The 21,698-nt window shown below is 43.6% G+C and overlaps 1 long non-coding RNA gene and 1 pseudogene across 1 annotated transcript in view; one reads left to right on the forward strand and one right to left on the reverse strand.

The window, feature by feature from the left end:
- The window catches only part of LOC131481878 (uncharacterized), a 49,949-nt gene extending 29,206 nt beyond the window's left edge, over window positions 1–20,743 (reverse strand). The window contains exons 1-2 of the long non-coding RNA XR_009246611.1: window positions 20,612–20,743; window positions 17,570–18,311 (exon numbers count right to left, since the gene is read on the reverse strand). This is a non-coding gene — a long non-coding RNA (uncharacterized LOC131481878). The remainder of the gene's footprint in view (window positions 1–17,569; window positions 18,312–20,611) is intronic.
- On the forward strand, window positions 14,652–15,260 carry LOC101531281 (large ribosomal subunit protein eL15-like; annotated as a pseudogene).
- Window positions 20,744–21,698: the final 955 nt, after the last annotated feature.

Raw genomic sequence — 21,698 nt, forward strand, 5'->3', positions numbered from 1 at the left:
GGAAGAGGTTCCTGGTTCCCAGCTTCGGATCAGCACAGCACCAGCTATTGCAGTTCACTTGGGGAGTGAAACATCAGACGGAAGATCTTCCTCTCTGTCTCTGCTCCTTTCTGTATATGTGACTTTGTAAAAATCAATAAATAAATCTTTAAAATAAAAAAGAGTAACATAACCATTTAAGTAAAGTCTTCTTTCTTAATTGTCATCTCTATAAGCAAGGAGAATGCTTCAGATTCTAGAGACTCTGATATAAATTAAAATTTCCTGAAACTCAGACAAATTTAAGCAAGTTCCCTTTTGGAGCAGATGACACAGATGGTGTCCTCTAGCCCCTGTCCCTCTCTGCACGGAGCTGCCCTGTTTGTTCCCAGCAGTAGTGATCAGGCCTGCAGGCCAGGACTTCACTTCTGGCTGGAGTTCCGAGGGTTTGGGAACCAAGCTAGGAGATGCTGCTCGGCCATTCGAGCAGGTGAGACAACAGTGGACATGTGATCTAGGGAGTAGAGAGTGACCATACGGGGGCTGGTGCATGACACGCAGTGATCTGCCCTGTGCTATTTTGTTGAGAGACCAACAGAGCAGACAATTTCTGGAGACTGAAGCCGGCTCTTGGCTTGCAGCTCCCACACTCTGTGGAGCCCCGCTAGACTCCACACCCTCACATTCCATTAGCTTTCTCAGGGGCTTCCCTGCAAGATGCCTTTTTGCTGGAACTTCTATGAAAGTCGTGTTTTCACTTGTTGACCCAAAAAAATCCTTGTCTAGAAAAAGTGGTCACCAAGGCAAATGTGTAACTTAACCAGTAATTAACATGGAGAAAAAAATGCAAGTGGAAACAAACATTAAAAATGCATTAGGTGGGCTCGGCAGCGTGGCCTGGTGGCTAAGGTTCTCGCCTTGATCCCATATGGCCGCTGGTTCTAATCCCGGCAGGTCCACTTCCTCTCTATCTCTCCTCCTCTCAGTATATCTGACTTTGTAATAAAAATAAAAATAAATCTTAAAAAAAATGCATTAGTTGCTTCTCCCTGTTGACAACCTTGGAGCTGTCATTTTTATCTTTTTATGGGTGGTAGTAGTTAGAATTCTTTGATGGGAAGTTACAAACCCTCCTTTTCAGTAAAAACATGTTGTGTATAATCTATGGACTCTAAGGTAAATCCTTAATTAGCAGTTTGATTTGAGCCTTAGCATATGTACAGTTTTACCTTTTATTCTTACTATGTCTCCTATGGAGATTATTAGCTTCTTTCTAAAGGATTAGATTATCATTACTGCAAATGTCCTTTTGTTCCTTCACTTGATGCTCAGTCAGAATTACTCAAGGAAGTTATTATCATCCACTACTTATTACATGCATTTAACAAACATCTAGAATTAGTTAAAAACTTTACCATTGTATATTTTATTATATTTTTTAAAGATTTATTTATTTTCATTGCAAAGTCAGATACATATAGAGGAGGAGAAACAGAGAAGAAGATCTTCCATCTGCTGATTCACTTCACCAAGTGGCTGCAAAGGCTGGAGCTGCACTGATCTGAAGCCAGGATCTCAGAGCCTCTTCTGGGTCTCTCACCTGTGGGTGCAGGGTCCCAAGGCTTTAGGCTGTGCTTGACTCCTTGCCCAGGCCACAAGTGGGGGAGCTGGATGGGAAACAGGGCCACCAGGATTAGAACCAGTGCCCACATGGGATTCCGGCACTTTCAAGGCGAGGACTTTAGCTGCTAGGCTACTGTGCTGGGCCCTTGTTATTATATTTTATTATTCATTACAATGAAGAAATTTAACTTTACGATTAAAATGCCTTTTGAGGGGCTGGCATTGTGGCCTAACAGATTAAGTTGTCATCCACAATGCTAGCATCCCATAGGATGCCAGTCCAAGTCCTGGCTCTGCCAATAACATAGGAAATGCAGAGGAAAATGGCCCTGCCACTCATGTGGCAGACACTGGTGAAGCTCCCGTCTCCAGGCTTTAGACTGGTCCAGCCCCGGCCACTGTGGCCATCCGGGGTGTAAACCAGCAGATGAAAGATCTCTCTTTAACTCTGCTTTTAAAAATAAATACATAGGGCCCAGCGGTGTGGCCTAGCGGCTGGGGTCCACGCCTTGAGTGCACCGGGATCCCATATGGGTGCCAGTTCTAATCCTGGCAGCTCCACTTCCCATCCAGCTCTCTGCTTGTGGCCTGGGAAAGCAGTTGAGGACGGCCCAATGCATTGGGACCCTGCACCTGCGTGAGAGACCCGGAGGAGGTTCCTGGTTCCCGGCTTTGCATCTGCACAGCACCGGCCGTTGCTGTCACTTGGGGAGTGAATCATCAGACGGAAGATCTTCCTCTCTGTCTCTCCTCCTCTCTGTATATGTGACTTTGTAATAAAATAAATAAATCTTTAAAAAAAATAAATAAATACATAAACCTTTTAAAAAACAAAAAATCCTTTTGAATGTAAGTCACAATCTGTGCCCCAAACATTATAAATGTTTTTTTAAGGTGGACTAAGGCTATTTCACATTGAAATTGGATAACCTCTGCTGCAAGCTACCCTTCTGTTGCCACTACCGAACTTGGAAGTTACCAAAGAGGGCCGAGGTAGGCATAGTCAGACCATCAGTCTTTAAATAGTCTAGATAACCCTGGACAAGTTATTCAATTCCCTGACCAAATCTTTTCATTGACAAATGAGTTTAATAGTGGTATCTGTGAAAACAATAGGAAATGATCCAAGTATCTGAGCCCTTGTCACCCATGTAAGAGATCTTGATGAATCTCTGGGTTCCTAGCGTCTGCCTGGCCCAGCGCTGACCACTGAGGCCACTTGCAGAGTGAACTATCAGATGGAAATCTCTCTTTGCAACTTTGTCTTTTCAAATAAGTGAATGAGTCTTCAAAAATAATAATAAAAAAAGAAAAGACATGGAAGATCCTACACACTTAGAGAAAGACTGACTACTCTGTAGCTAGGTAACAAGGAGCCTCAGAATCATATTTCAAATATTTGAATTGATTTGTTAATTATTTAAAAGGCAGACAGAGATAGATACAAAGAGATCTTCCATCTGCTGGCTCACTCTTCAATGCCCACCACAGCTAAGCTGGCCAGGCCAAGGCCAGCCGCCAAGAACTCATCTGGGTCTCCTCCATGGGTAACAAGAACTAAAGTCTTTGTGCCACCAAAGTTACTTTCTAAAATGTGCATTAACAGTAAGCTGAAATCAGAAGCAGAGTGGGATTCGAACACAGATGCTTTGCTATGGGATGCAGGGATCCCGAATGCCTGAACTCCTGAGCCAAACGTGTGCATCCTCCCCGAGTCATTTTTAAATCTGCTCAGTTGGTGACAATTAGCTTCAATATACATGCTCCTGCAAACCATGGTCTGCTTTTAAAAACCAGCCAGAAAGAATAGACTTGATTCAATAAAAAATGCCTCCCAGTGCCAAGAAATGACTAAGTCTCACCCAAGTAATCAAACATCCACAGATGATGTCAATCCACTTATATCTTTGAGAAAAATCTGCCAAGCTCCGAATCCCACACTTCTTGAAAATCCTATACGAGGTCTGAATTCAGCTGTGTTCAAGGAGACCAAGGCTGACCAGCAAAATTCTCCTTTTGCTAGAACAATCTATAAGTTGTTTTGCACTTATTTCAAATGTCGCCTGGCAATCTCACCAATCTTTGATCATTTTTTCTGTTGAGAACAAAATTTACATAACAAATGCCTCAGTCCTTTCAGGCTGCTGTAACAGGACAGTTGGCACTGGATACAGCATACAGAGCACACATTTCTTCCTGACCTAGAAGCTAGGAAGTCCAAGACTGATGCCTGACGAGGAGGGGTCCTTCTCTGCTCCATGGATGGCACCTTCTAGGTGTCCTCGCTGCAAAAGGGCAAACAGGTTCCTTCTAGACCTTGTATAAGGGCGCTAACCCATTGCAGTAGGCAGAACCTTCACCATCCAGCCCTATCCCAGAGGCCTCACTTCCACCCCACTGCATGGGGGATTGTCTATATATGAATTTGGGGGTGCACATAAATTGGGACCACAGTGACAAAGTTCACTCCTTTCAACATGCTACAGTATTTAATTCAAAGATTCTTAAAATGTACTCATAAGGTTGTCCACATACCAACCCTACATAATTCCAGAACATTTCCTTCACCCAAAAGGAAGCTTTCTACTTCCCAATCCCCCATTCCCTTCGAACCCTGCTGAGCACTATTTTTGTCTCTGTAGACATGCCTAATCTGAAACTTATCAATGCTGCTATTCATCTCCTGAAACTTTTTTCTAGTTTTCTTGCATGCATGTGTCTGTGTAAAATTTGTTTTTTACTTTGAAAGGCAGAGTGACGGAGTGGAGGAGGAAGAAACAGACAGACAGAGGGAGATGTTTCATCTACTTATTTACTCCCTAAACAGCTGCAATAACCAAGGCTGGGCCAGGCTGAAGCTAGGAGCCCAAAGCTCCTCTGGGTTCATAGGCAAGGACTTTAACCGCTATGCTATCATGCCCCCTCTTTTGTCTTCTTGATAACAGCCACTAGGCAGAGTGGGATTAAATCTTAGAGGGGTATTGATCAGCGTTTCCATGGTGATAAGGGATGTGTAGCAATTTTTCGTGAGCCTGTTGGCCATTTGCTGTCGGCCATCTGTCTTCCATCAAAAAATGGTTTTTGGGACCATCTGTCCATTTTTAAATAAGACTGTTTCTTTAATGTTCCTTACATCTTTTTGAATACCAACCCCTTGTCACATGCATGGTTTGCAAATATTCTCTTACACTCTAGGCTGTTTCTTCACCCAGTTGATCATTTCTAGATCTGTGTAGACATTCTTAGTCTGATATGCTTTCACTAGCCACGTTTTATGGGTTATTGTCCAGATCAATGTCTGAAAGCATATTTGCTATGTGTTTTTCTATTAGTTTCACAGTTTGGGGCCTTGAGACCTTTGATCCATTCTGATTTTATTTTTTTTTATATATGGATAAAAATAGGAGTCTAGTTTCATTCTGTGAATGGATCCTGTTCATGAATATTAGTTATAGAAAAAACTGTCCTTTCTCCAATGTATGTTTTTGGCAACTTTGTCAAAGATTAATTGGTTGTAGATACATGAATTGATTGATTGATTTTGTCCTAATGGTCTATGTGTCAGAATTTTTATTTTGTTTTTTTATATTTATTTTGATTTTTTTAATTAATGTTTTCTTATTTTTTTAATTATTTATTATTTAACTTCATTAATTACATTGTATTATGTGACACAGTTACATAGATACTTGGGTTCTCCCCACCCCTCCCCAAACCCTCCCACCATGGTGGATTCCTCCACCTTGTTGCATAACCACAGCTCAAGTTCAGTTGAGATTCCCCCATTGCAACCGTATACCAAACACAGAGTCCAGCATCTTATTGTCCAGTCAAGTTCAACGGCTTCTTAGGTATACCCTCTCTGGTCTGAAGACAGAGCCAGCAGAGTATCATCCCAGTCAATTGAAAGCTCCAACCTACCATCAGCAAAAATTTACATCATTATGGAATTAATTGACATAGTAATGAGTAACCAATATGTTAAAAGTAAATGCGAGTTCCCAGCCACCTTCTGTGACCACCTCACCTATACCTCAATTTTAGTTTATACACAGCATATAACATTCATAACATAACATGTTATACATAACATCATATCATCTTAAATGAAGGCAAACATGTGGTATTTAACCTTTTGGGATTGGCTCATTTCCCTTAGCATTATGGTTTCCAGTTTGGCCCATTTGGCCACAAAGAACTGCAGTTTGTTTTTTTTAATAGCTGAGTAGTATTCCATGGAGTAGATGAACCATAGCTTTCTTATCCAATCCTCTGTTGATGGGCATTTTGGTTGCTTCCATGTTTTTGCAATTACTGATTGTGCTGCTATGAACATAGGAGTGCATGGTGGTTTCTCATAAAACAATTGTTCTGCATATATTCCTAGGAGTGCTATTGCTGGATCATACGGTATGTTGAATTTGAGTTGTTTGAATATTCTCCATACTGATTTCCATAGAGGCTGTACCAGCCTGCAGCCCCACCAGCAGTGGAGTAGGGTTCCCTTTTCCCTGCAACCTCACCAACAAATGTTGTTGGTGCTTTTATTCATGTGGGCCAGTCTTACTGGTGTTAGGTGGTACCTCATTGATGCTTTAATTTGGATTTCCCTTATTGCCAGGGAACTTGAGCATTTTTTCATATGTTTATTTGCCATTTGGGTTTGTTCCTTTGTGAAGTGTTTGCCCATTTCCCGTGCCCATTTCTTGAGTGGCTTGTTTGCTTTGACATTTTGGTTGTTTTGTAGCTCTTTGTATATTCTGGAGATCAGCCCTCTATCACCTATGTCGTGTGCGAAGATCTTCTCCCATTCTGTGGGTTGCCTTTTTACTTTGTTGATTGTTTCTCTAGCTGTACAGAAGCTTCTTACTTTGATGAGATACCAATTGTTTATTTTGGTCTTGATTTCTACTGCATTTGGAGTCTTTTTTAGGAAGTGAGGGCCTACCCCTAAGTGTTGCAGTGTGTTTCCAACATTTTCTTCCAAAAGTTTGAAGGTTTCTGGATGTAGGTTTAGGTCTTTTATCCATTTAGATCTGATCTTAGTGTATGGTGAGAGATGTGAATCTATCTTTTTGTTTCTGCAGGCTATTAACCAGTTGTCCCAACAGCATTTATTGAAGAGACCTTCCCATTTGCCTGGATTGTCGTTTGTCTTTTTGTCAAAGATTATTTGGCTGTATCTGTGTGGGTTTCCTTCTGGTGTTTCTATTCTGCTCCATTGATCTTCCTCTCTATCTTTGTGCCAGTACCACGCTGTTTTGATAACCACTGCCCTATAGTATGCCCAGAGGTCCGGAACTGTGATTCCCCCTGCTAACTTCCTGTTCTTCAGGATGGTTCTAGCTATCCGTGGTTTTTTGTGTTTCCAGATGAACCTTTGGATCATTGTTTCCAGTTCCATGAAGAATGTTTTGGGCAATTTGATTGGGATTGCGTTGAATGTATATATTGCTTTTAGCAGCATAGACATTTTAATGATATTGATTTTACCTATCCAGGAGCATGGGATGTTACTCCATCTTTTGATGTCTTGTTCAATTTCTTTTTTAAGTAGTTTGTAGTTTTCTTCAAATAGGTCTCTTACATTTTTGGTTAGATTTATTCCCAGATATTTCATACTTTTCTCTGTTATTTTGAATGGTATCTTGCTGGTTAAGTCTTTTTCCATCTTGGGGCTGTTCGCATACACTATGGCTGTTGATTTTTGTTCATTAATTTTGTACCCTGCCACTCTACCAAACTCTCGTACAAGTTCTAGCAGTCTCTGTATTGAGTCTCTTGGCTCTTCTACATAAAGAATCATATCATCTGCATATAGTGAGAGTTTGACTTCTTCGTTTCCCATTTGGATTCCTCTGATTTCTTTTTCTTGTCTTATGGCCTCAGCGAGTACCTCTAGGACTACATTGAATAGTAGTGGAGAAAGTGGACATCCCTGTCTTGTTCCAGATCTCAGTGGGAAGGGTTCCAGTTTTTCTCCATTCAGTATGATGCTGGCGTTGGGTTTTTCATACATGGCTTTGATTATGTTGTGGATTTTTCCATCTATGCCTACCTTGGTTAGGATTTTTAGTAGGAAGTGGTGTTGGATTTTGTCGAAAGCTTTTTCTGCATCTATTGATACTATCATGTGATTCTTGTTTTTCAGTTTTTGGATGTGATGTATCACATTTATGGATTTCCGAATGTTGAACCATCCCTGCATTCCAGGGATGAATCCTACTTGATCTGGATGAATGATCTGTCTGATGTGTTTTTGAATTCTGTTGTCTAGGATTTTGTTGAGACTCTTAGCATCAATGTTCATCAAAGAGATAGGTCTGTAGTTTTCCTTCTCTGTTAGTTCTCTGTCTGGTTTTGGGATTAAGGTAATGTTGGCTTCATAGAATGAGTTTGGAAGGGTTGCCTCTTTTTGTATTGTTTTGAAGAGTTTGTAGAGGATTGGGGTCAGTTCTGTTCGGAATGTTTTGTAGAATTCTGTAGTGAAGCCGTCTGGGCCTGGGCTTTTCTTTGTTGGGAGGTCTTTAATCACAGATTCAATCTCTGCTTCAGTTATGGGTTTGTTCAGGTCGTTTGTTGCCTCTGGGCTAAGTTTTGGCAGGTGGTAGAAGTCTAAGAACTCTTCCATTTCTTGGTGGTCTTCTGATTTGTTGGAGTACAGTGCTTTGTAGTAATTTCTAATTATGGCCTTAATGGATGCGATGTCTGTTGTTATGTTGCCTTTTTCATCTTTGATGCTGTTAATTCTTGCCTTCTCTTGTTTTTTCCTTGTAAGTCGGGCCAGTGAGGTGTCTATCTTGTTTATCTTCTCGAAGAACCAGCTTTTTGATTCATTGATTTTGTGTATGTTTTTTTTTTTTATTTCTATCTGATTAATTTCCTCCTTTGTTTTGATGATTTCTTGTTTCCTATTGTGTGTGGGGCTCTTCTGCTGTTGTTTTTCCAATTCCTGGAGGTGTGTGTTTAGTTCCTGTATTTGGCGCCTCTCTTGGGCCTTGACATGAGCTCCAATTGCCATGAGTTTACCCCGTAGCACTGCTTTGGCAGTGTCCCACAAATTTTGGAATGTTGTGTCAGAGTTTTCATTGGTTTCCATAAATTTTTTGATCTCATCTTTAATTTCTTCTCTGATCCATTGTTCGTTTAATAGCATATTGTTCAGCCTCCAAGAGTTTCTGTATTTCCTGGGGCATTTTGAATTGCTGATTTTCCAGTTTCATTCCGTGGTGGTCTGAGAGGGTACATGGTATGATTCCTATCTTTTTGAAGTTATTTAGGTTTGCTTTGTGTCCTATCATGTGGTCGATCCTGGAGAAGGTGCCATGCACTGCTGAAAAAAATATATAATCTGTGGCCTGAGGATAAAAAATTCTATAAATATCTATCATGTCCAGTTGTTCTATTGTTTGTATGAGCTCTGTTGTTTCTTTGTTGAGTTTTTGTTTTGTTGATCTGTCTATTGTTGTTAGTGGGGTGTTAAGATCATCCACTATTATTGTGTGTATATCTATGTCTCCCCTTAAGTCCGTGAGTAATTGCTTCACGTAGCCAGGTGCGTTTGAGTTTGGTGCATATATGTTCACAATGGTAATTACTTCCTGATGGATCAGTCCCTTCACCAATATATAATGTCCTTCCCTGTCCTTTTTGATGTGTGTCAGATTGAAGTCCATATCATCTGAAATTAAGACAGCTACCCCAGCCTTTTTTTCTCATCCATTGGCATGAAATACCTGTTTCCAGCCTTTCACTTTCAGCTTCTTAGAATCTCTTCTGGTTAGATGTGTCTCTTGTAGGCAACAGATAGTTGGGTGCTGTTTGATAATCCATTCTGTTAATCTATGCCTTTTGATTGGTGAGTTCAGGCCATTTGTGTTAAGAGTTAAAATTGAGAGGTTGTGATTTTGCTCTGCCATACTTGTTTTTGTGGGTGTTGATATCTGTGTAATTGCCCTTCCTTGTGTGGACTTTAGTGGGGAGACCTTCCTGTTTGCCATCTTTGCTTATGATCCACCTCCTTTTTTTCTGGCTTTAGTGCATTTCTAAGGAGATTTTGTAGAGCTGGTTTTGTGCTGGCATATTCTTCTAATTTCTCTTTGCTGTGAAAGTATTTGATTTCATTCTCAAATACGAATGAGATCTTTGCTGGGTACAATATTCTTGGTTGACAGTTGTTCTGATTCAGGATTTGGAAGATCTTTGTCCATTCTCTTCTTGCTTGTAAAGTCTCTTCAGAGAAGTCAGCAGTGATCCTGATTGGTTTTCCCCGGTATGTGATCTTTTCTCTGCTTCGTACTTGTCTCAGGATTCTTTCTTTGTCTTCGTTGGAGTGGAACTTGAGCACCATATGTCTGGGTGAAGATCGCTTTGGGTCATATCTGCTGGGAGTCCTCTGACCATCCTGGATTTGGGCTGGGTTCATGTTCCAAGTGTTTTGAAAGTTTTCCTGTATAATTTCGTCGAGCACCATTTGCATTCCTGACTCTTTTTCTGCTCCTTCAGGAAGGCCAATAATCCTAACATTCGATTTTCTGAGGTTGTCTTTCATTTCTTGTATGGTCTTATTGGCTTTGTTCAGACTTGTCTCCAGCTGTTTAATGAACTGGGTATGTTCGTTTTGTGTGTCTTCCGTTTCAGAGATCCTCTTTTCTGCTGTATTTGTTCTGTTGGTTAGGCTCTCAATTTTGTGCTCTAAGTCAAGGATTTTACTTTTCATTTGTTGTATTTCTGAGGCTATGTGGTTCTTGAATTCCTTGAAGTCCTCCCAATTCTTCTCATTGTCTCTGACACATTTTAACATTATTTTTTTGAATTCCTTGTCTGGTAGATCTTCTATGTCTTCATCTCGCATCTCCGATATAGACATTGGCTTTTGATCCTTTATTGGTAGGGTGTTGGCACTCTCATCTGGATCATTACCTTTTCTGGTATTTCTTCCCATTGTGTTAGTGTTTCTTTTTTGAGAGACCTAGGCACCAGTGTGCTGAGGGGTCTCCAAGCACTATCCTGTAGAGATCGGAGTCTGCATGCGTGGAGTAGCAGGGTGTGGGAATTTTCAAGGCACTTTTGGTGCGTCTCCAGAACACTGGACCTCAGGGCGCCACTTCCAGGGCCCAGCGGATTCAAAGCGCACTCTCAGCTCGTCCCCTACAGGTATGCTACCACAGGGCGTGGGGGAGTGAAGGCACTCTCTATGAGCGCCACTTGTGCACGGGATCACAGGGCTTGGAGGATTCTAGGTGCTCTCTTGGTGTGTCCCCAGTGCCAGGGACTGCAGGGCATGGAGGTTCCAGGTGCTCTCTGGAAACGCCTCCTGCACGCGGGTCCACAGTGCTCTCCTGGTGCGTCTCCCAAGCACGGGACTATAGGGCGTGGGGTGTTCCAGGTGCTCTCTGGAAACGCCTCCTGTGCAGGCCTGCCCACCCCAGCGCTTGCAGGGAACCGACTGCCCCAGCGCTAGCACGGGACTGCCCAGCCCAGAGGCGTGCTTGGGTTCCCTTGGGATAACACCGCCCAGCTGAGTGCCAGACTGTAAAGGCACAGGGGAGTATTCAGTGTGCCTTTTGCCTTTCTCCCAGACACAGTTTTGGCAGTTTCAAGGCACTCGCCCAGTGTCTCTAGACGCTGGAGTCTCGGGGGGGGAGGGGCGGGGAGACGAGAACCAATTGTGTTCAGGCTCTGTGCATGCCCCTGGGGGGCCAACTCCTGAAGCCTCCAACCCACCACTGTCCCCACCCAACTCACTCAAACCTCAGGTTCTTGCAGTCTGCCTCTTCCTCTGGTGGGAACCCTCACAGTGGGTGCATCTACCGGCTACTGCGTCCGTTGCTGGTCCTGGCGGGTGCAGGCGGATGGAACCTGGAGGCTGCGGCTGGTGCAGGTCCCGGCGGGGCTTGGCGACCAGGGTGGGCGGATGCCAGCAGGTCCCAATGACTCAGGGTCCTGATGTCCACAGCGGGCACAGGTCCTGGCGGGTCCTGGTGACCAGGGTGAGCAGATGCCAGCGGGTCCCAATCACCGCCGGTCCTCACAGCCACAGCGTCTGCAGATCGGTCTGCGGGTCGGTCTGCGGGTCGGCCTGCGGCTTTCAGCATCTGCACTCAAAGGTGACTCAGCAAGTCAGGAGCAGAAAGTCATCTTCCCTGCCCTTTGTTTTGCTTTTCCCTGGTTGCTGTTCCGAGTTGTGTGGATTTTTTTGGCTCCACACTGTCCAGGGAACTTCACGTTCTTCTCCCTGTAGTTCTATGCTGCTCCACTTACACTATTGTCACGTTCTAGCCTTCTCTGTCTGTGAGCTCCGTCACAAACTTCCTCCTATGTCGGCCATCTTGTGAGTCTCCTCTTATTTTGATTTTTGAAAGGTAGAGTTAGAGAGACAAAGAAGAAGAAATACAGATAAAAGAGCTCTTCCATCAGCAGATTCACTCCACAACCACCCACAAAGTCTGGGGCTGGATCAGGCAAAACCAGGAGCCTGGATCTCCAGCTGGGTCTCCCCGTTGGTGGCGGGGACTCATAGCCACCATCCACTGCCTTTCCGGGTGTGGTAACAGTAAGCTGGGTCAGACTTGGAATGCCTGCAACTTCAGCTGTCGCACTGATACAGAATGTGGGCTTCCCAAGACGTGGCTTAACCCACCGCACCTCAACACCCAATCCTGAAACCATTCTTTCATCTGACAGGTACAGACACATAGAAGGTGTTTAGGTTATAAAACACCATTAAAATCAAACACATCAAGTTAGAGAAAAATCTATAAACTGCAATTTTCCTGAAAATGAGGTTATTCTTATAAAATGATTAACAAGCTATGAGGAGGCCTGGAGGCCCTCTATTCAGCAGCTGCTGCCTCCAGTGGAAGCCCTGTTGCCCAGTAAAGCCAGAATCCACAGCTCAGCAGTAAATAGGAAAAGTCAGCTCAAACAAAAATTAGTAAAATTACATATAACATCAAAATTCTTTTTCTTTTTTAAGATTTATTTATTGTTTGAAAGGCATATTTGCAATTAGAGAAGGAGAGAGAAAGAGAGTGAGAGAGAGATCTTCCATCTGCTCTGCTAGTTTACTCTCCAATGGCTGAAAGGGCAGGAGCCAGGCGCTTCTTCTGGGTCTCCCACATGGGTACTGAGGTCCAAGGACTTGGGCCATCCTCTGCTGCCCTCCTGGGCACATTAGCAGGGAGCTGGATCAAGTGGAGTAGCCAGGATTGAACCGGCACTACAGAGACTTAGCATGCTATGCCACAGCACTGTTTCCTCAAAATCCTACTTTTAAAAAATGTTTTATTCATTTATTTTTATTGCAAAGTCAGATATACAGAGAGGAGATACAGGAATATTTTCCATCTAACAAGACATTAATAATATCATTAACTGTTTTTTTCAGAGGAATGAGGCTTCAAGGCACGTGTGAAGCAAAACAAGGGAAAATTCCTCATATTTTGACAGTCTCCTTCCCCACCCAAACTGTCAGTTCTTTAGCCCACACAAAATCCCAGAGCATTTTTCCCCTTTAGTAACATATCTTTATCGGGTCTTTCCCAACCACTCAACCCACTTGTTTAGAGATTACAACTCTCTTCACACTAGCAATGTTTGATTTTTAAAACTATCAAGTCAGGTTATGTAATTACTAAGTACAGCTCACATAAACAAAGATGATGAACTTTTGGAAAGCCAGAAACTCAGGGAGAGAAGCAATGAGCCCAGCAGGGAGCAGGTGACCTGGCACTGTGGAAACAGGTGGGCTCTGAACATCAGCGGGTCCTTTCCACAGAGGGCAGGGACAGGGTCAGAGGTTTGCGCCATACAGGCGGCAAAGGCAACCGAGTTGGTCAGGCACGGATAATCCAAATTCAAGGGCCTTTGCCCTGACTCACGCTCACAGGAAACCAAAGGGTACTGAAACGCCTTGGAGGGGCATGATGACAATGCTGGTTTGACCACCCACCCCACTCCTCTCTGTCTCTAGCGGGACTAACCTACATCTTCACAGAAGACCAAGAACCCCAGCTTCCCTGTGTTTAGTATTATGAACCTCAGTGCAGCCAATGTTCTAAAATATTAATGCATATCCATGGAGGAGCAAAGAAAACCCTGTTTGAGAGGCACACAAAAGCTTTTCCTAATACTTGTTTACTCAAACTCAAAACAGGTCATCCTGTGCGAGTCAACAGGGAAAGCAATGCTGTCTGCTGCTGCCCTCTTGTGGCAAAACAGCAGAGTGGGGCCATAAGACATTAAGATGGAAGTATCTGGAAGAGCTCTTCCTCTGCCCATATTAGCAGGTGGTTTGCACACTAAGAATTCACCATCAAAATGCTGAAAGTGCAGAAGTGAGAAGGCCTGGGGAATTAGACGTTTCACTGCCTCACCTCCTGAAATGTCTAAAATGTTATTCTCACCAGTAAAAATCCAAAACCAAACCAACTGCCACACAGTTCATCAGCAGCAACAACAAGGCCCGGTAAAAACTTTGTACAGAGTGACCTGGAAACTCTTCCCGAGATCCTTCTTCGGGTAACTTGGACTGAATCTGATGTGAAGACCAGACAATTCTGCTTACACTTCCCTGTTTTGTCTCATGTGGCCTGACACCCTTCAGGGAAGCAAAGCTGCGGGATGCCACCTTCACTTGTTTTCTTTCCTTTTTAAAAAAGATTTATTTATTTTTATTGGAAAGGCACATCATATAGAGGAGCAGAAATAAAGATCTTCCATCCGACGGTTCAATCCCCAAGTGGCCTCAATGGCTGGAGCTGAGCTGATCCGAAACCAGGTTCCTGGAGCCTCTTCCAGGTCTCCCATACGGGTGCAGAGTCTCAAAACTTGGGGCCATCCTCGACTGCTTTTCCAGGCCACAGGCAGGGAGCTGGATGGGTAGCAGGACCACGGGATTAGAATCGGTGCCGATATGGGATCACAGGGCATGTAAGGTGATGACTTTAGCCGCTGAGCTACCACACCAGGCCCTCTGCCTGTTTTCTTCATTAGCAATTAAGAAACCCACTCCTTTCAGCCGGCTGGCAGCTATCAGGTGAGCCAGGATGGGTGCCTACAAGTACATCCAGGAGCTGAGGAGGAAGAAGCAGTTGGATGTGATGGGTTTCTTGGTTCGCTGCTGGCAGTACCACCAGCTCTCAGGGCTGCACCGGGTGCCCCACCCCACGTGGTCTGGCAAGGCCCACAGGCTGGACTACAAGGCCAAGCAAGGTTATGTCATCTATAGAATTTGTGTGTGCCACAGCGGCCGCAAGCGCTCCATGCCTAACCGTGCGACCTACAGCAAGCCTGTCTATCAGGGTGTTAACCAGCTGGAATTTGCACGGAGCCTACAGTCTGTGGCCGAAGAATGAGCAGGGCGTCACTGTGGGGCTCTGCGAGTCCTGAATTCTTACTGGGTTGGTGAGGATTCCACATACAAGTTTTTTGAGGTGATCCTCATTGATCCATTCCACAAAGCTATCAGAAGAAACCCTGACACCCAGTGGATCACCAAACCCATCCACAAGCACAGGGAGATGCATGGGCTGACTTCTGCAAGCCACAAGAGTCGTGGCCTTGGCAAGGGCCACAAGTTCCGCCACACAATTGGTGGTTCTCGCCGTACAGTCTGGAGAAGGCACAACACGCTCCAGCTGCACCACTATCGCTAACACCAGTCATGTTTGTAAACCTCATACCTAATATAAACCATTCAGGACAGCCACCCCCCAAAAAAAGAGTCCACTGAATTACAGTCTCTACCTTAAAAGGTTGAGCAAGTGTTCCAGGGGCCCATGGTGGGGCCACCTGCAATGCTGGCATTTCACCAGGGCACCAGCTGGAGTCTCAGTTCTAACAATGCGCCTGGGAAAGCAGCAGTAGATGACCCAAGTGTTGGGCCCTGCCCCCACGCGAGAGGCTCAGGTGAAGCTCCTGACTTCTATTTAAAGCACGCTCAGCCCTGGCCTTTGTGGTCACCAGGGAAATGAACTAGTGAATAGATCGCTCTGTCTCTCCCTCTTTTTGCAACTCTTTCAAATAAATCTCTAAAAAACATACATGAAAAACCTTTGAAAAAGATACTGAAATTCCAGGTTGGGGAACAGAGACAAGCTGGGAGGAGGATGGGCTTCAACAAGGAATGCAAGGTCTGTGCCAGCCCCAGCCCAAGGTACATGTCTGTTTGAAAACTGAGTACACAGCACCACTGTGACAACCAGTAAACTACTTTCCTCAGTTCTGTGAATCATTCCAGGCATCTGAATCTGGGGTGGGGGGAGGTGGAGGTGTGTGTAGCTTTGGTATCTCATTTACCAGGAGCAAATGAAGTGGGGGACTGTACCTTTAGGCTGTGAGGTCTGGCTAACCCTGGTTAGTGTCAGAACCACACCTTCCACTGGACACCAGTGAGAACTGGGGGTTGCTGCTGGAAAAAAGTACACCCATCAGGTATGAAAAACACCACCCAATGAGGCTTTGAGGTCAAAGAGCTCTGAGGACGTCACATTCCACACCAATGAATGCGCAGCAGACTCTAACAAGTAACCTCCCTGGCCTGGAGGCCCCCTAATGGATTCTGACACCACACAGGGAGGCACTAGCTGTAAGTAGATGTGAGTGTGCTGGGGTTTCTCAAAGTGAACGTGAATTCTTTGATGTCTTCAAACAGTAGAGCCTCTTCCTCTTGCCTTGAAGTGTAAGATGGACTTGCTGACAACTTCTAAACAAATCAAAGTAGAAATGACAGTGTGGGCAGCTTTAAAAAGGAGGCTGTCAGAGGTCTGTGGCTTCTGTCCTTTCTTGGGTAACTCCTAGAAGAAGCAGGTTGTCAGGTGGAGAGGCTCGCTGGATGCAGACTGAGGCCTCCCGCCCACCACGAGCAGGTCCAACAGGCACAGGGAGCGGTAGCGCAGGCTGAGGGCCTAAGCACCATCTCATGCGAGTTTCCCAGAATCTTGATCTTCAGGAATTATGGGAAATGATGTTTTAAGCTATCCTGCTATCTAGCATGGATGACCAGTATCCTGTGCATTTAGATGCTGATTTAGTTAGTGTAACTCCCCATGGGCTTCTTCCTTTCTTAAGTTTTATTTATTTTCATTGGAAAGGCAGATTTACAGAGAGGAGGAGACAGAAAGATCTTCTGTCCGTTGCTTCACTCCCCAAGTGCATGCAACAACTGAGCTGAGCCGATCGAAGCCAGGAGCCAGGAGCTTCTTCTGGGTCTCCCACATGGGTGCCGGGTCCCAACGCCTTGGGCCGGCCTCAACAGCTTTTTAAGGCCACAAGCAGGGAGCTGGATGGGAAGCGGGGCAGCCTTGAGTTTCTTATCATCAAGTCCTCAGACAGTATTTCACTGCTGCCTCTAGATACTACCTAGATGCTATCGCAACAGTTTGGAGATGCCACTTACTGAGTGTATCAAAGCTTGTGCAGAGAAATGTTCTACAGCCTGTGTTGAATGTTGCAGGTGGTTTGAGAATTTCTTTCATTCAGGAAAATGTTCATGATGAACAAAATTGTGGATAGACAATTGGGGCTTGAAAAATAAACAAAGAACAAAGTGAGGGCATTTCTGTGACATTCGCCCTTTCAAAAGCCCTCTTAGTCCATGACCGTAGCTCTCTAACCTGAGTCATAGGAGGGTTCTGACCAAAACAAAGCAATGCCGATCTGGAATAATTAGGCTAAGCTGAACTGTTAGTTCCAGAAATTCAAAAAGAGTTTTCCATAGCTAAAATTAAACTTTTGAGAAAACACCTTTATATTTTACATCTTACATACATTCAAAAGTTGTGCAAATTTTTCAAATACTTTAATCACAATAAAATCAGCAACATTTTACCTCTCTAATCATATTTATTCTGTGTAATTAAGTATATGGAATTATAGTAAGTTCAATATCAGGAATATGCCAAATAATTTCATAAACTGACATTTCAGTTTCATTGTCAGAAACCTCAGAAAACCACTCACTTACTTGTCCTTTTGGTCAGAAGTCATTCTTTTTGAATTTTTATCTTAGTGAAGGTGGCTTTCCTTGATTACTTTCATTTTACTAAGAAGAAAAAAAAAACGTTTTAAAAAAAAGTCTAAATTAATAGCTGATAAAACTTCCCATTAAACAGTTACACATCCACAAGAGAAAAAGGTAAACACAGTAGTTTTCATAGTCAGCTCACAATGAAAATGAAGACAGAGACTTTTGGTTATAGTAATGAGTAGCAAAACTATTCTCCTGCAAGTCTTGCCCTCAGCATGTTTGATTCAGTTTAGTGTAAGCTAGGCTAGAGTTAAATACCCTCCACCCCCTCCCCTCCTTTTTTTTTTATACCATGGGGTAGTCTTTCACATAACCAAAATTTGTGGTCAACATTTTATATAGCAAAGAGATAACTAAATATGTAAATTATACAAAAAGCAGCAAGGATATAGGAAAATAAAACACTTCATATAAATTATAGACAACAGTTAAAACAAAAATCCATTCGTTTCATTTCTGACTCGATTCTACAAAATGAAGTCAACAGGTATTATTCTGTGAGCCATTAAGAGTGTCTAGAGACTGTGGTTCCTTCTAGACGGAGCTGTCCAAGATGGACACATGGATGACGCACATTGTCTCAGTTCTTGACCGGAGTTGAGCTTCCTTTCATAGTCTTCTTTAGGTGGTGGTAATTTGGCAAGATTTTCATCAAAAAATCCAGCTGCAGTTTCTGGGGCTGGAAAGATTAGATCCTTAGTGGCTAGCACTGTGGTAGCGCCGTTAAAGCCACTGCCTGTAGCACCCATATCCCACATGGACACTGGCTGGAGTTGGAAACCAGCACCCTACGCGTGTCCCGCAGAAAGTAGTGGCAGGTGGCCCAAATGCATGAGCTCCTGCACCCAACTGGGAGACCTGGCTTCCTCTTGGCCTAGTCCTGGGTGTTTTAGCCCTCTGGAGAGTGAACTAGAGGACAGGAGATCTTTCTTTCCCTTTCTATCTCCCTCACTCAGTTTGTAACTCTCAAAATAAGTAAAGAAATATTTTTTGTTAAAAACAAAAACAAAAAACATAATTCAGATTGACTAGCAGAAAGCAAAACACACCAAACAAATAAAAAAGGTGTCAGGAAAAAATGGGACTTATTTTTGCCTTCCTGGGTTTCTTTTTAAACTCTGATAAAAAGACAAAGCAAAATGTTGTTTTGTTTTGCTTTTCTTTTACATAAAATCTACAGAGAAATCAGTTTTCATATTTCCTTTTGGAGATTTCATCTTGGCTTCCAAAATGTTAAAAACTTCCAATTCCAGAAGGCCACACGGGTTAAACACTAGAGTAGATTACTTCCTACATGACCTTCAGAGACACTTGGCTGAGACGGACTCATCTGGTCTTCCCTCTGCATATACCAGCTTTACTCTGCTCCTTCTTGTAAAGCTCAGGAATCTGGGAAAATATTTAAAAGCATGCCCTAACCACTGTGATTCCATAAGCCTGGACACTCCCTATTTTTAATAAAGACTTCTATATAAGCCTTGTGATCAGTACAATTCGGAGAATAGCATTGTCCACCAGTAAAAAATAAACTTCAGATGCCCTCACTCATCTGATTCTAACCTTCCTTCCCTAACCTCAGCTTCCTTTTCCCACTCTTCAAATGTGTTTGCTGTGAGGTAGAAAGCAAAAGAAAATCACTAAATTTATCCTTAATTTTTTTAGTCTAGACAGCTAATGCTTGTTAATAATAATAATAGCAATAATAATAAGCCAAACATTATAGAAATAAAGTAACCCAGACAAAACTGGAGTTTTAACATCTCAGAAGCTATGCCTCAGAACCAGAGTCAAGCATAAGTATCTTTGAAATATTTTCTTTTGCAGGACAGAAAGGCAGCTGAATAGCTAAAGGAATCTAGGTGGGTACTTCAAAAAGTTTTAGACAAATGGACTGAAGAGGTGGGTTCATTACCGCACAAACACCTTGACGTCCACGCAGTTTTCCCAGGAGCTTTGTGGGTAGCCCTTGTAGGCACTGCTTTCCACTTTCTGTATCAAAGTAAACGTGTCTTCCAATTCTACTGCTGCATCACTTTCAGGAAGCCCCTCAGACAGCGCATGTGCCAACCAAAGGAAACGCCCAGCGTGCTACCTTTTTCATCACTTACTCCAACATGAGACTTCATTTATTTACTCTTCATTGTTCATGGCCGTTTTAGGAGAGAATCATTTCTAATACTCCAGGCAAATATCCACACAGTTGTGCAATTTATAAGCTGGAATTTATTATCAAGTTGTAATATTAATAAACTAATAGACCAAAGGTCATTTGTCACCTTTGAAGAATGGGACTTGAAGAAGGGAACATGGCATTGTGTGTGATGCACTGTGGGGATGCATCTTCTGTGAACATGCATGAGAGCAGGAAGCTCCCTCTGCCGCTCTCCTCATGACCAACTTGCCATCATCAGCCATGCTTATACCTCTGATATTAGCCCAATGATGGAAGAATTAAAATCCTGCTGTTAGGAATATTTTTTTTATTGTAGTCATCTGCTTTTTAAATAAAGAACTCATTCCTCATTAAGATTATTATGTGTAGAGCCTGGGCTGGCCAGGCCAGGGGGACAGAGCAAGAAATAAAACTCTTGAGGCATCACCCAAAGAAAGACTATTATGTGGTTATGTGGAAAAATAAGCAGGGAAAAAACACTATTTTTATTCGAGAGGCAGAAAGGAGGGGGAGAGAGAGAAAAAGGAAGAAAGAGAGACAAAGATGCAAATACAAAGTTCAATATGCTGGTTTACTCCCCAGAAGTCTGCAATGGCCAGGGTCAGGAAACCAACCTAGATCTCCTACAGGGCTGACTGGGACCCCACTCCCTGACATCACCTGCCAGCTCCCAGTGCATACATTAGCAGGTAGCCAGAACCAGGAGCCAGAAGCAGGACGTGAATCCAAGCACTCTGACATTGGTGGCTGACTTGCTAGGCCCAAGCTGCTGCCCCAGAACCCCTTGGGCCGGGAGGTTCTAGTACCTGTGGTCGCTCGGTCTGCACCCGAAAGAGGCAGTCAGCACCGTAGATCACCATGTTCTCTGGGATGACTTCAAAAGTGTTTAGATTGCAACAGGCCCTGATGATTAACCACTTGTCAGTATGACATTTCTACCTACATAGGCTACAGGAAAACAAATTTGCAATTGAAGACATCAAATGCTTTTCTAAGATGATTTATAATTAAAACTGCAGACTTGCCTTACAGAAAAAATTAAAGCAAACACTTCAGCTCTGAATATGTGAGGAGAAAGAAAGGAAGAACAGCCCATGGTCAGTTGGATTTACAGCAGGGTTCTGCTCCCAACTTCTGTAACCTCAGACAAGTGGCTGGAAGAGCTCTGAGCTTGCACACTGACAAAATGGAAACCAGGGCACTTCACATTTTACTTCAAAAAATAAATGGGATAATAAATGTGAAGCGCTGGACACAAGTCAGATTCACAGTAATTACCCAATGCATAGAAAATGTCAATGATGACGGGGCCTGGCAGCGTGGCCTAGCAGCTAAACTCCTTGCCCTGAACGCCCCAGGATCCCATATGGGCGCCGGTTCTAATCCCGGCAGCTCCATTTGGCAAGCATTAGTCCAAGTTCTTAAAATCTTACAGAAAATTAATTTGTATTGACTGTTTACAGGCCCTGGTTATTTCCTGTAGGCTTGTAGATTAGTTAATTCAAACACTTTGCTATTGTTGACATCTAGATGTTTTTCTTTCTACAAACATTTCCTGTTAAACGTCGTAGTTCCACAAACACCACAAAAAGATTTTACTCTTTTCTTGGAGTAGAAAACCAAGCAGATGAAGTAGCGAACTCTCAGAGGGAATGCCAGCACACCACGTAGGAAGCAGACGGACAAAGTGTGGTTCTGAAACCAGGCTGGAAGCCAGGGTCACCATTCCAAGTCTCCTGCTGCTGAGCCCTCACTGCCTGGCACCGTAAGGTGGCTCCAGCACAAGCAGCAAGGCCGTCCCCACGCTGAGCCTAAGGTGCATGCGCTACTGGCCAACTGCATGCAGGGCTCACTTCGCTCAGTTTGCAGAGACTGATCTGCTGCAAGGGCTGG

The sequence above is a fragment of the Ochotona princeps genome, chromosome 14, assembly GCF_030435755.1.
Source record: "Ochotona princeps isolate mOchPri1 chromosome 14, mOchPri1.hap1, whole genome shotgun sequence".
Classification (NCBI taxonomy): Eukaryota; Metazoa; Chordata; class Mammalia; order Lagomorpha; family Ochotonidae; genus Ochotona; species Ochotona princeps.